General features: G+C 42.0%; 1 protein-coding gene across 1 annotated transcript in view; it reads right to left on the reverse strand.

Annotated features, from left to right (window-relative positions):
* The window catches only part of PLA2G7 (phospholipase A2 group VII), a 30,894-nt gene extending 27,798 nt beyond the window's left edge, over positions 1-3,096 (reverse strand). Inside the window, exon 1 of the mRNA XM_015572162.1 lies at positions 3,078-3,096. The gene's annotated coding sequence lies outside the window, so the exon portion shown is untranslated. The remainder of the gene's footprint in view (positions 1-3,077) is intronic.
* Positions 3,097-13,471: the final 10,375 nt, after the last annotated feature.

Raw genomic sequence — 13,471 nt, forward strand, 5'->3', positions numbered from 1 at the left:
GACTGTGCTTATTTCTGCACATCCTCACCAACACTTGGTATTACATATCTCTCTTATTATGCCCCTCTAGTGAGTGTATAGTGGCATCTCATATCTTCTTTTTATTGAAGTATAGTTGACATACAATATTAAATTAGTTGTAGGTGTACAACATAGTGATTTAACATTTATCTGCCTTACAAAATTATCATCAGAATAAGTCTAGACCCTGACACCATACATAGTTCTTACAATATTATTGACTACATTCCCAATACTGTACTTTACATTCCCACGATTATTTCATAGCTGTCAATGTGTACTTCTTAATTCCTTCATTTTTCTCACCCATCCCCTCCTCTCTCCTCCCATCAGGCAATCATCAGTTTGTTCTCTGTATCTATGAGTTTGTTTCTGTTCTGTTTGTTCATTTATTTTGCTTATTGGATTTCACATATAAGTGAAATCGCATGGTATCTGGCTTTCCCTGTCCTACTTATTCAACACAGGGGTGATATTTTTTTTACTTCAAAATCCCCCAGGAAAAGAGACTTTCAGATAATCACAATGAATGCTAAGCAGGCAATTTACAAGGCTTAGTGGAAATAAAGATCTAGTGCGCACAAGAGAACAGAAGCAAATGTTAGCACCTCTGTTTTCCAGGTTGGGGGATGGAGATCAGTGACACACAGAAAGGCCATGCAACCTGCCTGAGGTCCACAGTGAGCCTCTGGCATGGGCAGGGCTGTGGCAGGTCTTCCTCCTTCCACCCCAGTGTACCGAGAGGTAGAAGGGTCCAAAGGGGATCCCTCTCCTCCCTCCACCTTCCCAGCACCACTAAGTTGCCTTCTCCCACTGCCTCTGGTGTGCTTTGCCAGCTGGAAAAAAAGGGCAGGACTATCTCCAGCAAGACAGCTGTGCCCAAAACAGTAGACAACCATCACCAAAGCTTCCCTCAAGTCAGGAATGGAGGTCCACACCCAGCCTGACTCCTCAAGAGCCTAAGGAGAAGGCACTTCCCATGTCACCGCGCAGAGGTGCATCTGTCTAGGTAGTCAGACCACAGGGCCTACAGCAGCACAGAAGGCTGCCTCTCCTTTGCTGGGGCAGCTTCCTGTGCACACCTCCACGCAGGCACTTTTTACGTCTCCTGCAATGCTCTGTCCACAGCATTGCTTCACCTGGGAGCTCCTCCAGGGCAGGGATTGGTCTCATTTGCCTTTTTCTTATTATTTCTTAACAAAGGGCTCAGTGTATAATAACCACTAGGAAATGCTTCTTGAATGAGAATGACGGATCCCATCTTCTTTTTGATATGGGCTACCAGGTGGCCCAGAAACAGTTTCCAGATGACTTCACACCAGGCAGTGACTTCTCAATATGCCACTGAAGTGGGCCGTGGTCAAGTGCTTGGGCTTTAGAGCCTAGAGCCCAACTGCTTGGGTCTGAGTCCCAGCCTTGCCACCAGTGTGACCTCCTATAACTATGGAAACCTCCTGTGCCTTATTCCCTGACCTGCTAAGTGGGGCTGAGGATGATGATACCATTTACCCAGGGGTCACTGATAAATATATGGAAAACAGTGTTTTTGCATGTAGCTACCTGTAAACATTAGCACACGCACTTTGCATTCCAGCATGCCCATCGCTTCTGGGTAGGTAGTTGCTCAATAAATGTTAACAAACAGAAGACAAGGCATTGAGAGAGGAACAGAAAGACTTAGTCATTGCTGACTGAAGTTACTTGTTGGTCATCATATACTTTGTCCTTAGGTGGTTCTGCTGAAAAGATCTTATGGGTTTCATTGAGGGCTGTAACTTCTCTAAGCATGGGATCATCACTATAATTAGCATTTTCCCGACATTCCCTGGGAACTTTGTGTTCACTGCCCTTCTTCCTCTCTTTAGGCTGTTAGTGCCCTGGTAATGCCTGGGCAATCCCTTCTGGTTTACCACCATGGCCTGCCTCACCAAAACTTACCAAACGTTCCCCATTGCCAGCTCCTTACACTTGGCTGCCCAGAGGTACTGGTATACTCACAAGCCTTTCCTCAATAACTTCCAAATAACCGCCCTTTCTTTTAACCAACGTCTCCTGGAGGCATCAAAGCTCGGGAAATTTACTTTAAAGACAAAAACCACATGCTATTGGAGAGAAATATTTTGAAGAAAAGAAGACTTTTCATGTCCTTCGGATCAGATTCCAGGTGCAGAATCCACCCTGGTGCCCAGCACTGTGTGGCTGCCAAGCTCCAGACCAGAGCGAGTGAGGCTGTGCTGTGTCGTAAATGAAGAGCTTGAATGATTCAGAGTATGGTTTGTGAGGTAACTTCTGTGTTTGAGGGAGGAGATAGGTAATAGACAATACTTATGGTGGGTGGGGAGGGAAGGGGGAACCTCAGAGCAAATAGTTTTGTTCTTGGAATGCCACCTGTGCTCATAAGGCAAGCAAAAATGGGACAATTGCTCTTTTCTGAAAGAAAGTTTTTTTTAACTCTGGGGAACCAGAAGCCAGTCCTCTCTCAGGAGGTTTGAGTGAAAGGGGCAGTTCTAGATAAGAAGTCCTTTTGAGACTAAATTACTGATGCTGTGGCAAAAGGCTGAAGAAGACATAAGACGATTTTGATGTCAGTCTTTTGAGTATATTTTGAGCATTTTCTCAATCAGTTTTACGTTTTCTAAAATCCTGAATGAGAACTCTTGGGACCAGGAAGAGGACTTGAAGCATGCTTCTGGAAGAAATGATGGGGAACTCAAGAGGTTAAAATGTTTAGCTTTCATTATACAGTTAATAGGCTTGGTGGTTAATGCACCTAGAAGGCTGTTGTTCCAGGAACAGAAATGTATGACTGGACCTACCAAGACTCCAGGACATCCGCAAGCAATTCGACCTTTGTGCCCCAGGTGATCAAGACGATATCTGAGCCACTGAGCTCCAAGGAGAGAATGTCACCCACCCAGGACGCAGATAAAGGATCACCAGGCGGCAGATGAAGGGGAATCAAATGGCTGGACTGCAGCTTTTATCTGATGAACCTTTTCCCTGAATTACAAACCTCTTACCTAATTTCTCCTGAATCCCAAATGTCTTTTACTTACACTTTTCTTGTCCTTATAAAAAAGGTCGACTCGAGATGAGATGGAAGAGGGTACATAGCCATGGTCTTTTAGGGTATATAACTGTGGTCTGTTCAGGTCGCCAGCCATCTGAATAAAGCGCTCATAAAGAATCAATCCTCATCTCTACTCATTGGTTCTGGTAGTGACAGGCAGTAGGAACGCGACTTTTCAGGTTTCAGAACCAACAAATGCTCCTGATTGACAAGTCACGGGCATCTGAGAGAAGACACAGGGATTGGTTTCCCAGTTGATCTTGGTTTAGTTGTGCTTTAATATTAGCAGAACTCTTAAAGATAAGCAAAGAAGTATTTTGACAGTAACTTAGACCTTCTGAATACAAATTCGATTACTGTTTAGGTAAGTTGTTGGAGAAGATCACGGAGAGGACAAGACCTCCTCCCTGTTGACCCTCAGGCTCAACCCAGGCTCCTCCCTGCCTCTCCTATTCTGGGAACGTGCATTCTGCTTGCCTTCCTCATGTTAGAAGCTGCCCAAGGACACAGCCTTGAGATAATAATGTGTGGTTGAAACCTTCTGGACAGTACACGTGCCTAAACCCAGCTAAGGCCTCTAATTAGTGGTTTGTGGTTATTAGGATGTCAAGAAACTTTAAGATTCTTGTGGGAAGGTGCTGAAATCTACTCATCTTGTGGCTGCTGAAGACAAGCAGAGTAGGTAAGTTCCTTTGCTTATTAAACCGTCACTTACCCACCTAGAGTGGTCTGCGTCCCTCTGCGGTCTCTCCCTGCCTTCTGTATGTATGGGGCCTGGTTTCATATTCCACCTCAGAAGATCCTGAGGTGGCAAACTAACAGAAATTTTAAAAGGTGATATGAGGATGTCAGGTGGGTACTAAACTTCGGAGTGATCACTTTGTAAATTATATAAATGCTAGTGAGTTATACAAATGTTGTACACCCGAAACTAATATACTATTGTATGTCAACGGTAGGTGAAAAATAAAAATAAAATAATCAATCAATAAAAAAATAAGTAACAGGTGATCTGAGGCATAAATTACTTTTTTATTGACCACCTACTCTGTGCCAGCACTGTCTGGCGAGGTACTTTATGTAATCTCTGGACCTCCCAACGAGGAATAGAGTTGAGCAGGTAGCACTACCTTCATTTTACAGTTAAAAACACTGAGGCATTGAGAACTTGGCTGACTCCTGTGATTGACAGGTTTCAGAGGCTCGATCCACAAACCCAGCCCTCCGAGGTCAATGAGAAATGACTATCAGTTAGCATGCTCTCATTTTTATTTAAATATACACACTTATACACAAATAGGGGGGAAATATAGATGGATGTTAAGCCAGAATGTTCTCAGTGGTTATTATTTGAGTGGTGAAATTATAGGTGATTTTCTTTTATATTTTTTACATGTACTTTAAAAATTTTCAACAATGTACATGAATTACTTGAGTAGAAATTATTTTTTTATTGATTTCAGAGAGGAAGGGGGAGAGAGAGAGATAGAAACATCAATGATGAGAGAGAATCATTGATTGGCTGCCTCCTGCATGCCCCCTACTGGGGATTGAGCCCAAACCCAGGCATATGCCCTAGAGCGGAATCAAACCCAGGATCCTTCAGTCCAAAGGCTAATACCCTATCCACTGAGCCAAACCAGTTAGGGCAGGGTGTTTACTTTTGTGCACAGTATATTCTACCACAACAGCCTATGCACAAGCCCATCCACTAACCTAACCGTCTGTCTATCCATTCAAGCATTTACTAAGCAGCGTCCATGTACCAAGTACTGAGTGCTAAATATACTGATGGCTTATATAATAAGCACACTGAACCCCATGTAGGAAAACAATGAAGCAAGGGCTCCAAAGCTTTGGGGAAAGTTTAGTCTCAATAAATTTACTTAGAATATTTCAATTAGAAAAATCTTCAAATGAATTAGTCTAATCAATATGCATGAATTTTATGTTGGCCTAGTGTTGTCTTTACCTTGAATTACAAACAGAGGATGAGTATACTACAGTATTTGTGGTACTTGAACCTTCTATAGGTCTTAATTCTGCTTTGGCTAAGTGCTGAGGAAGCACGGAGAGAGCCATCAGTTTTTTAAATGCAACTTGGAGTGTGAGATGTTTGGATAGATGTGACTTCAATGTGGGTACAAAGGAGGATGGTGAGTTCTGGGGTGGGCAGTGCTGGAAGGTATGGAAAGCCTTCCTAGAAGAGGTCACACTGGAGCTGACTCTGAAAAGGAGCCTTAGCTGATTGACTTGGCTTGAAGGGAAGAATAAGGAAGACGTTTCACAGAAAAGACACAAGGATGCAGGCTGGGAATCAGTAAGAGGGGTGGTAGGAGACGTTAGGAGATGGGTGTTGGGAGGAAGAGGTTGGAGGCAAGAGCAGGAGCCAGAACACAAAGACCCTTACACGCAGCACATCTGAGTGTGGACCCTTGCCCCACAGGTCATTTTCCCACTGCGCCCAGCACTGAGGGCCTTTCCCTCACCAGAGGGACAATGAATGTCTGCAGGAGTGACTTTAGCACTGCAGAAGGGAGTCTCTGCGTGTCCCTAGTCCAATGACGTGTATGTGTGTGCATGTGTATGGTGGGAGGTCAATAGCGGGGTCCGGAGCCTCACCTGCTCACTGGGCTCACAGGTGTGCCCACAGTCTCCAATCAGCTCAGCTTGTGCCTCGTGATTTCATGGCAGCCCCCTCTTTACACTTTAGCTCACCTCTCTCCCCGTCACGTTCAAGTCTTCTCTCCTTCACCCCGTTTTCCTATTCCTTACAAATGAAGATCTGAAAACATCCTTCAGAGGAAAACAGAGAACATCTTCTCTTTGCCTTCGGTTCAGTTTTGAAGCACAGGTTACCCCTCCTCCTTATAAGCAGCTCTTGGTCCCAGGCTTCAGCCTCATCCTTCCAGAGTCAAGGGCAACATCAGCTTCTTCCCCCAGTGCCTCCTCAGCACCCGCAGGCCATGCTCACTCCATATCATTACTTTGCATTTAATTCATGTCACTTTTAAACATTTAAAATATTTTCTTGTCCATTTTCTTTTCCCAAATAGATTGAAAATGCTCCTGAGAAATGTCCAATATCTTTCTTCTTTTTAGATTTCTCACAGTTGTATGATGTGCCTAGCAGGCCCTTAATAATACATTCCTCTGGTTTCAATGAGAAAAATCTACAAATGAATTAGTCTAATCAATATACGCATGAATTTTATGTTGGCCTAGTGTTGTCTTTTTTAAAAAAATATATTTTATTGATTTTTTATAGAGAGGAAGGGAGAGAGATAGAGAGTTAGAACCATCGATGAGAGAGAAACATCAATCAGCTGCCTCCTGCACACTCCCCACTAGGGATGTGCCCGCAACCAGGGTACATGCCCTTGACCGGAATCGAACCTGGGACCCTTCAGTCGGCAGGCCGACGCTCTATCCACTGAGCCAAACCGGTTAGGGCCCTAGTGTTGTCTTTATCTTGAATTACATATAGAAGATGAGTATACTATAGTATTTATAGCACTTCTCTAGCTTTATTTATTATATATGCTGTTTTCTTATTTTGTGTGATTTTATTATAAGTAACATTTTGGGGAACAGGTGCAAAAATTTCCCATGTTGCTAAAATGAAAACAGTGCTTCTTGCTTTTATGAACAAAGAACTACTCTGTACGGCCACAAGTCCCCATCCTCCCTGGACACTGGAGTCTTTCATCTTCAGATGGTCATTGAGATCTGAGAGAATGACCACAAGGGATTCTGACTCTGAACACAGAGGAATAATTCATAAAAAGTCTTAACTCTCAAAGCAATCTTTCCACAGAAAATGAGCCAGCTAGAAATGCATTCATATTTGAGAACCAGGACCCTGAAAAGACTAATATTTATTTTGGACATTTAGAACTGATGAGTCCAAGGTGACAACACTAAAACTCTTGATATACAGCCTTCATTATCATAACCTATGAAAACTCATTATTCCCACCACCAGCCAATACAAAATTTTCTAGCTGGCCACACAGAGCAATAACTGGTAACCCCAAATCCAGAACACAGAACTTACCCATTTTTTTAGATTTTTTCAATTACAGTTTACATTTGATATTATTTTGTATTAGTTTCAGGTGTACAGAATAGTGGTTAGACAATCATATATTTCACAAAGTGGTTAATCTGTTCTTTACCAATGCAGAATTTACCAAAGCAAAGTCAGCAATTCTAGTGGAAGTATAAATGGGTTTACTGATTTTTTGGAAGGCAATTTGGGAACCCTTCGATTGCTCATGTCCTTTGACCTTTACACAACATTTCTGAGATCAGCACACAAAAACATCTTATACACATGGAAGTAAGACCCTAAAAATGTAGTGCACTATGGAGTTTATTCCAACTCTATTTATAAGAGCCAACACACACACATACACACATGGAAACCATACAGATGTTAAATAATAAGAGAATATCAATGGGATTTTATTGTTTTTTATGTGATAATTACAAAGTAATTCTTTATGATTTAAGAAACTGTTTACAATGCAATTTTATTTGGAAAAAGATATAAAATTGCCATGCAAAAATTCATACTAAAAAGACTTATTAATATAATAAGGGTGATGGAATTATGGGTGTTTCTCCACTATGTTTTATATATTTTACAATATAATGTATTGCTTTACTTATAAAAAATCATTTTAAGAGGATATTTAAGGAGTGTTTGTATGACCATGAAAAGTGTTTATGTTTAATATTTAGTAAAATGCTGTGTAAAGATTTAAGAGAATTATCCGTGATCCCAGATACATAAAAGAAGAGGAGACAAAAAGAATAAGAAGAAACAAAACAAATAAATAACAAATATTTTAAAAGTTTATCTTCTTTAGAGAGTTTTGCATAGTTAGAAACTAAAGGTAATTTTTTATCTTCCCCTCTACTTTTCTCTTTTCCACAATATTAAATCAACGAGAATATCTATTTTTAAAAAATCAATAATGATTTAAATACTAAAGGTGGAAAATAATTTTTTTTAATTTTGGCTCCTTGACCACTAGATAAAATACCATCCTGGAAGATCAAGAAGATCTTTAAATGAGAGGTCATGTCCTATTTCAACCAATTTAGAAGTAAGTATCTTTTTGTCTTTCGTCTGTGGACTTTTTATCTACCACTGAAACCACCGTTTCCTATGTGCTCCTCAATTCTCAGCTGAGATCTCCATATGCACTACCATGACCTCTGCAAATCCTGTTTCCCCCCATTTGTCTGTCACTGTTCAATTCTCATCATAGGCATCATGTCCCTTTTGAAATAAAAGATAAACCAAAACAGTAGGTAAAATGTCCATTCTCAAGACCAGAATGTCTGTCAAGAGCTAATGAATACTAAGTCCATGCAAAACCCACTTCTGGCAACAGATTAGGGAATGGGCCTTAAGTCTTCTGTTACCGGTGAAGAGAAAGAAAATGCTCTTTCACAAGTATCAGTGATCTCTTTGTCAAATTCTTTCTGATTAACTTTTGGAATGGGAGGATATGACAGGCAGAATAATGAGACTACTCCACCCGCTTCCCCCCGCCCCCCCCAAAAAAAGAGTCCACACCCTAATCTCCAATACCTGTGAATATGTTATGTTACATGGCGAAGAGAAATTAAGGTCCCAGATGGAATTAGGGTTGCTAATTAGTTGAATTTAGAGAGATTACCCTGACTATCCAGGTGGGCCCAGTGTAATCACAAAGGCCCTTAAAAGTGGAAGAGAGAGGCAGAAGAGGAAGTCAGAGTGATCAGATGAGAGAAAACTCAACCCACTATTGCTGGCTTTGAGGATGGAAGAGTGGGGCCATGAGCCAAAGCATATGCGTGGCCTTTCTGGAGAAGGTGAGGAGGCTCTGGAAAGGAATGCAGCTGCCGGAAAACACATACATTTTAGCCCATTGAGGCCATTTTTGACATCTAACAGCACTGTAAGATAAATTTGTGTTGCCTTAAGCCAATCAACTTGTGATCAATTGTTATAGTTGCAGTAGAAAACAAATACAGAGCATAGTAAGTTACAGAATGACATCAGAGAGCAAATAACAAACCAATTTACTTTTGACTAAAGCCATTGAAAGGGATTTCTTAAATCTCACAATTGACCCTGTACCAAACTGAATGATTAAAAAGATAAAATTTTCTGTTTTGGTTGTTTCACAATAGGATGAAGGCAGGAGACTGTCAATCTTGCAGCCCTGATTTCTAAGCAATTTATTACTACTTTTCTATCATAGTATCTTTTGGTGTTATTTAACATGTAACATTACATATTTGTTGTTTACAAATTCAAAAATTACAGAAAGGTGTAACTCTGAAAGTCCAAATTTCTGTAACTTTACATGCATTCCCTCCCCTGATCAGACACAGTTTCATATTATGGAAACTCCTGCTCCTAGTTAGATGTAAAGGACCTCACATACATTTCTCTATAACAATATTTTTAAAGCAACTTATACTCTTGCTTGATAAGGAAACACTATTTCCTTATGAAACAGGCCCAAGGCAGCTAGAACATCATCCTATAGTAGTGATGCTGAACTGGAGCAGTTTTGCTTTCCAAAGATATTTGGCAAAGTCTGGAGACATTTTTGATTGTCACAACTGGGAGTGGGTGCTACTGGCATCTGATGGGGTCTGGCCAGAGAAACTGATAACCATCCTACAGCAGGACAGCCCCCACGAGAAATGCCAGTGATGTTGAGATTGAGAAACCCTGGTCTAAGGGATGCCGGTGGAACAAAATATTTATTTCATTCTGAAACAGGCGACAGGGAGGCAGATGCCTGACCAATACAAGGAAGAACTTTTTATCAATTAGGCCATTTGCGATGTACACCTCGCAATGCAGAGAGTTCTCTGTCATGAGGAGAATTCAAACACTGCTAGCTGGTCCCCTGCCAGGTGCTGAAAAAGTGATGGGTGCATGGGTGTGGCTGGACTCTGAGGTTCCCACTTTATCTAAAAAATGATTCCTTTTAAAAGCATTGACAAAAATGCCCTTACTTTGTACTTGTTAATATTGAAAGTAGGAAAGAGAAAAAACCTACTCTAACGATATTATTTTTCTCTACCATGTGAGCTACGGAATAAAACTTAGTCTGGACATTATCTCAGATGTAGACCATCTAAGTGCCTTCTGCAAAAGGATCTAATGCCTCTTATCTTGGGAAGTAGACACAACTCTTGTGAAATCATTTCACAACCTAAGAAACGCCATAAAGGTCAAGAAAGCAAAATAAGCAGTTCCCTATTGCGGTAATGAAACGGCTGTTTGTAAGTCCAAGTACCTAAACGCTGCAACTCAAATAAAATGGACCGATTCTACTTACACTTTTTAAATGGGGACTCGTCTGCATCCAGTTTGCAAATGTCCAGATGTCTGGCGCCCTGTCCAGCTTAAAAGCCGCAGACGCTAAGCGTTTTCTAAGATCGCTGAGCAGTTTGATGCTATGCTGGAAGCATACTGGGACATCCCACACCAGTTAAAGCCCTTCTTATGCAAGTGTTGGGGTTTTAGGGAAGTTAATAATAAAAATAAAAATAAAAAACTGAGTCAAGGGAACAATAACCTAACAATAACTAGACTTGAGTGAACAAGGCAGAAAGTCACACGAGGAGATGAAGGAACCAGGGATGTTTACTCAGGGGGAAAACCTGAGAGTACATTACAGCTGCAAACTTATGGACAAGGATTTATTCCACTGGGATCCAGATTGTAGAACTTGGTCAGAAGAGGCCTTGCAACAATTACCATATTCTCTTTATTAGAGGAGCAGCTTAAGCACAGGTCTGGGGACTACCAGCAAAGATCCTGCATTGGATGAGGATGAAAGTGGGAACAGATAGACTAGAGAACCATGAACCTGAGGGTTAAGATCAGAAGACCATGAGGGCAGGCAGGCAACATAGATGAGTTAAACAGGACCTGTGTAACAGAAAAATCAGTGGTGGGGACTGTGGCAAATGGGACCATCAAAAAGGTAGTCACACTACTCTTCAGTAGCTCCATGTCACCAGGCCTCCTAATTTATTTTTCAAGAAAAGCTGGAAGACTATGTTCACATGTACAATCTACTGATTTATAAAGGATAGCAGCGAATTCAGCATTTCGTTTCAAAACATGTAACTCAACAGAACAGATGAGTGGCCTCCAAGCAGAACATGAACCTCTTCCTTAAAAACGCCCCCAACCACCGTCACCCCGAAGAGATGAGGGTGGTAATTACCACAGGAAGGAAGGAACTCGCACAGATCCCAGAATTACTGTCACGTTTTTGTCTGCAATTTGAATCACCAGACTGGCCACTTTGAACTGAAATTCAGACCCACTGACCAATAAATAATGAATGGGGCCTGGCGAGTGAAGATAACCAAGAGACAATTAAGTTCCTAAAAGCCGAGTCTTCCCCTGCACACCATGTAATTGAGGAAAGGCTTCCATTTGCTTGTAAACAGAAACATCTCATTCTAGTGAATTGCATGTCAAAATGGGGCAGGAAAGAGAAACAGGGTTGCCTCATTGTGGTGGTAGGTGTCCTGTTGCTGATGCCATCACTACCCTAGCCCGTAAACAACATTGAAACTCTTCCCTGGCCCTCTTAGTCAGTGATCAACTAGGGAATGTTCAAGAGCTTCCTTTGAGAGAGAATGCCTCACTAAGGGAAACAATCCTATTCAACTCTGGTTCACAGCTCTCTCCAGGAATCCTGCAGGCACGGATAGGTTTTCAATTATCAAGAGACCTTTGCCCAACAGATATCTGTGCACAGCAGTTTTCGGGACAAAGGCAAAGCTGCTAACTCTTCTCTGTATTATCTTTTCCAATTCCCTGCTTCGAATACTCTATTTTGAATTTTACGTATCACTTTCAACTTCTAAATGTAGGATGGCTATCAGTTTAACATTAATATTACAGCATTCCATAATGTTGTTGTTTAAAATTTTCTATTGATTTTTAGAGAGAGAGGAAGGGGGTATAATGTTGTTGTTGTTGTTTTTTAAAATTTTCTATTGATTTTTAGAGAGAGAGAGGAAGGGAGAAGAGAGAAACATCAATGTGAGAGCATACTATCCATCGGCTGCCTCCTGCACGATCCCTACTGAGGATCGAGCCCTCAACCTCAGTATCCAAAGGTCAACCCTTTGGTGCACAGTACCATGTCCAACCTCCTGAGCCACACAAGCCAGGGCTATGATGGTGTGTGTTACAGGGAGCTCTTAGGTAAGGGTTCCCAATACTCGGAACAGAGCAGAACATTTTTTATGCATAATAAGTTACATTATTTGGAAAGAATAAGATATATTTAAAAAGCATTGAAATTTATCATAAAAATTTTGAAAATTATGCACAGGGAATTCAAAGTAACACAATATTAGCAAATAATCTATACTAATAATAGAGAAATATGCAAATTGTCTGGGATGCTGTCACAGTAACAGTAACAACCGGACAGAAGGCTGCGTGGGGTGACAAGGCTGTCAGGGGGGTTAGTGAGGGATGACCAAACAACTAAACAGCAGGCTGCGTGGGGTGACCAGGCCAGCAGGGGAGGGCAGTTGGGGGCAATCAGGCTGGCAGGGGAATAGTTAGGCATCAATGAGATTGGCAGGGGAGTGGTTAGGGGGTGATCAGCCTGGCAGGCAGAGCAGTGAGGGGTAATCAGGCAGGCAGGCAGGCAAGCAGTTAGGAGTCAGTGGTCCTGGATTGTGAGAGGGATGTTCGACTGCCAGTTTAGGCCTGATTCCGCAGGCCTAAACCAGCAGTTGGACATCCACTGAGGGGTCCCAGATTGGAGAGGGTGCAGGCCAGGCTGAGGGCCACCCTCTCCTACGCGCAAATTTCATGCACCGGGCCTCTAGTGATAGCAATAAACTCTTACATTACCCTTAAGAGCATATTCACTAGTGTGTTTGTTTTTACAAAATATAGCAATGTCATCCCCATTGTGTAGAAGGGAAATTTGAGAAACATTAACTTCCCACTCTACCTCTAAAAATAGCTTCTGCCCACCTACTGCTTCCACCCTCCACTAGATTGCTACGAATAAAAACCCAGAGCTGGTCTCCTTTCTCTCTGTTACCCATTCTTCACACAGCACTCAGAGTTACCTCTGAAAAAATGTAACTATCTTGTCATGCCTCCGCTTCTGGCTTCTTACTGCTTGTAAAGCCCAGGGCTCTTACCTCAGCCGAGGAGGCTCTGCAGGACCTGGCTTCTGCCCCTCACCCTCACTCCTTCCTTCTGGTTCTCCTTCTCCCTCCTCACTCTAGCCCAGGGGTGGGCAAACTTTTTGACTCGAGGGCCACAATGGGTTCTTAAACTGGACCGGAGGGCCGGAACAAAAGCATGGATGG

Source organism: Myotis davidii, unplaced genomic scaffold (assembly GCF_000327345.1).
Source record: "Myotis davidii unplaced genomic scaffold, ASM32734v1 scaffold167, whole genome shotgun sequence".
NCBI classification, from domain to species: domain Eukaryota; kingdom Metazoa; phylum Chordata; class Mammalia; order Chiroptera; family Vespertilionidae; genus Myotis; species Myotis davidii.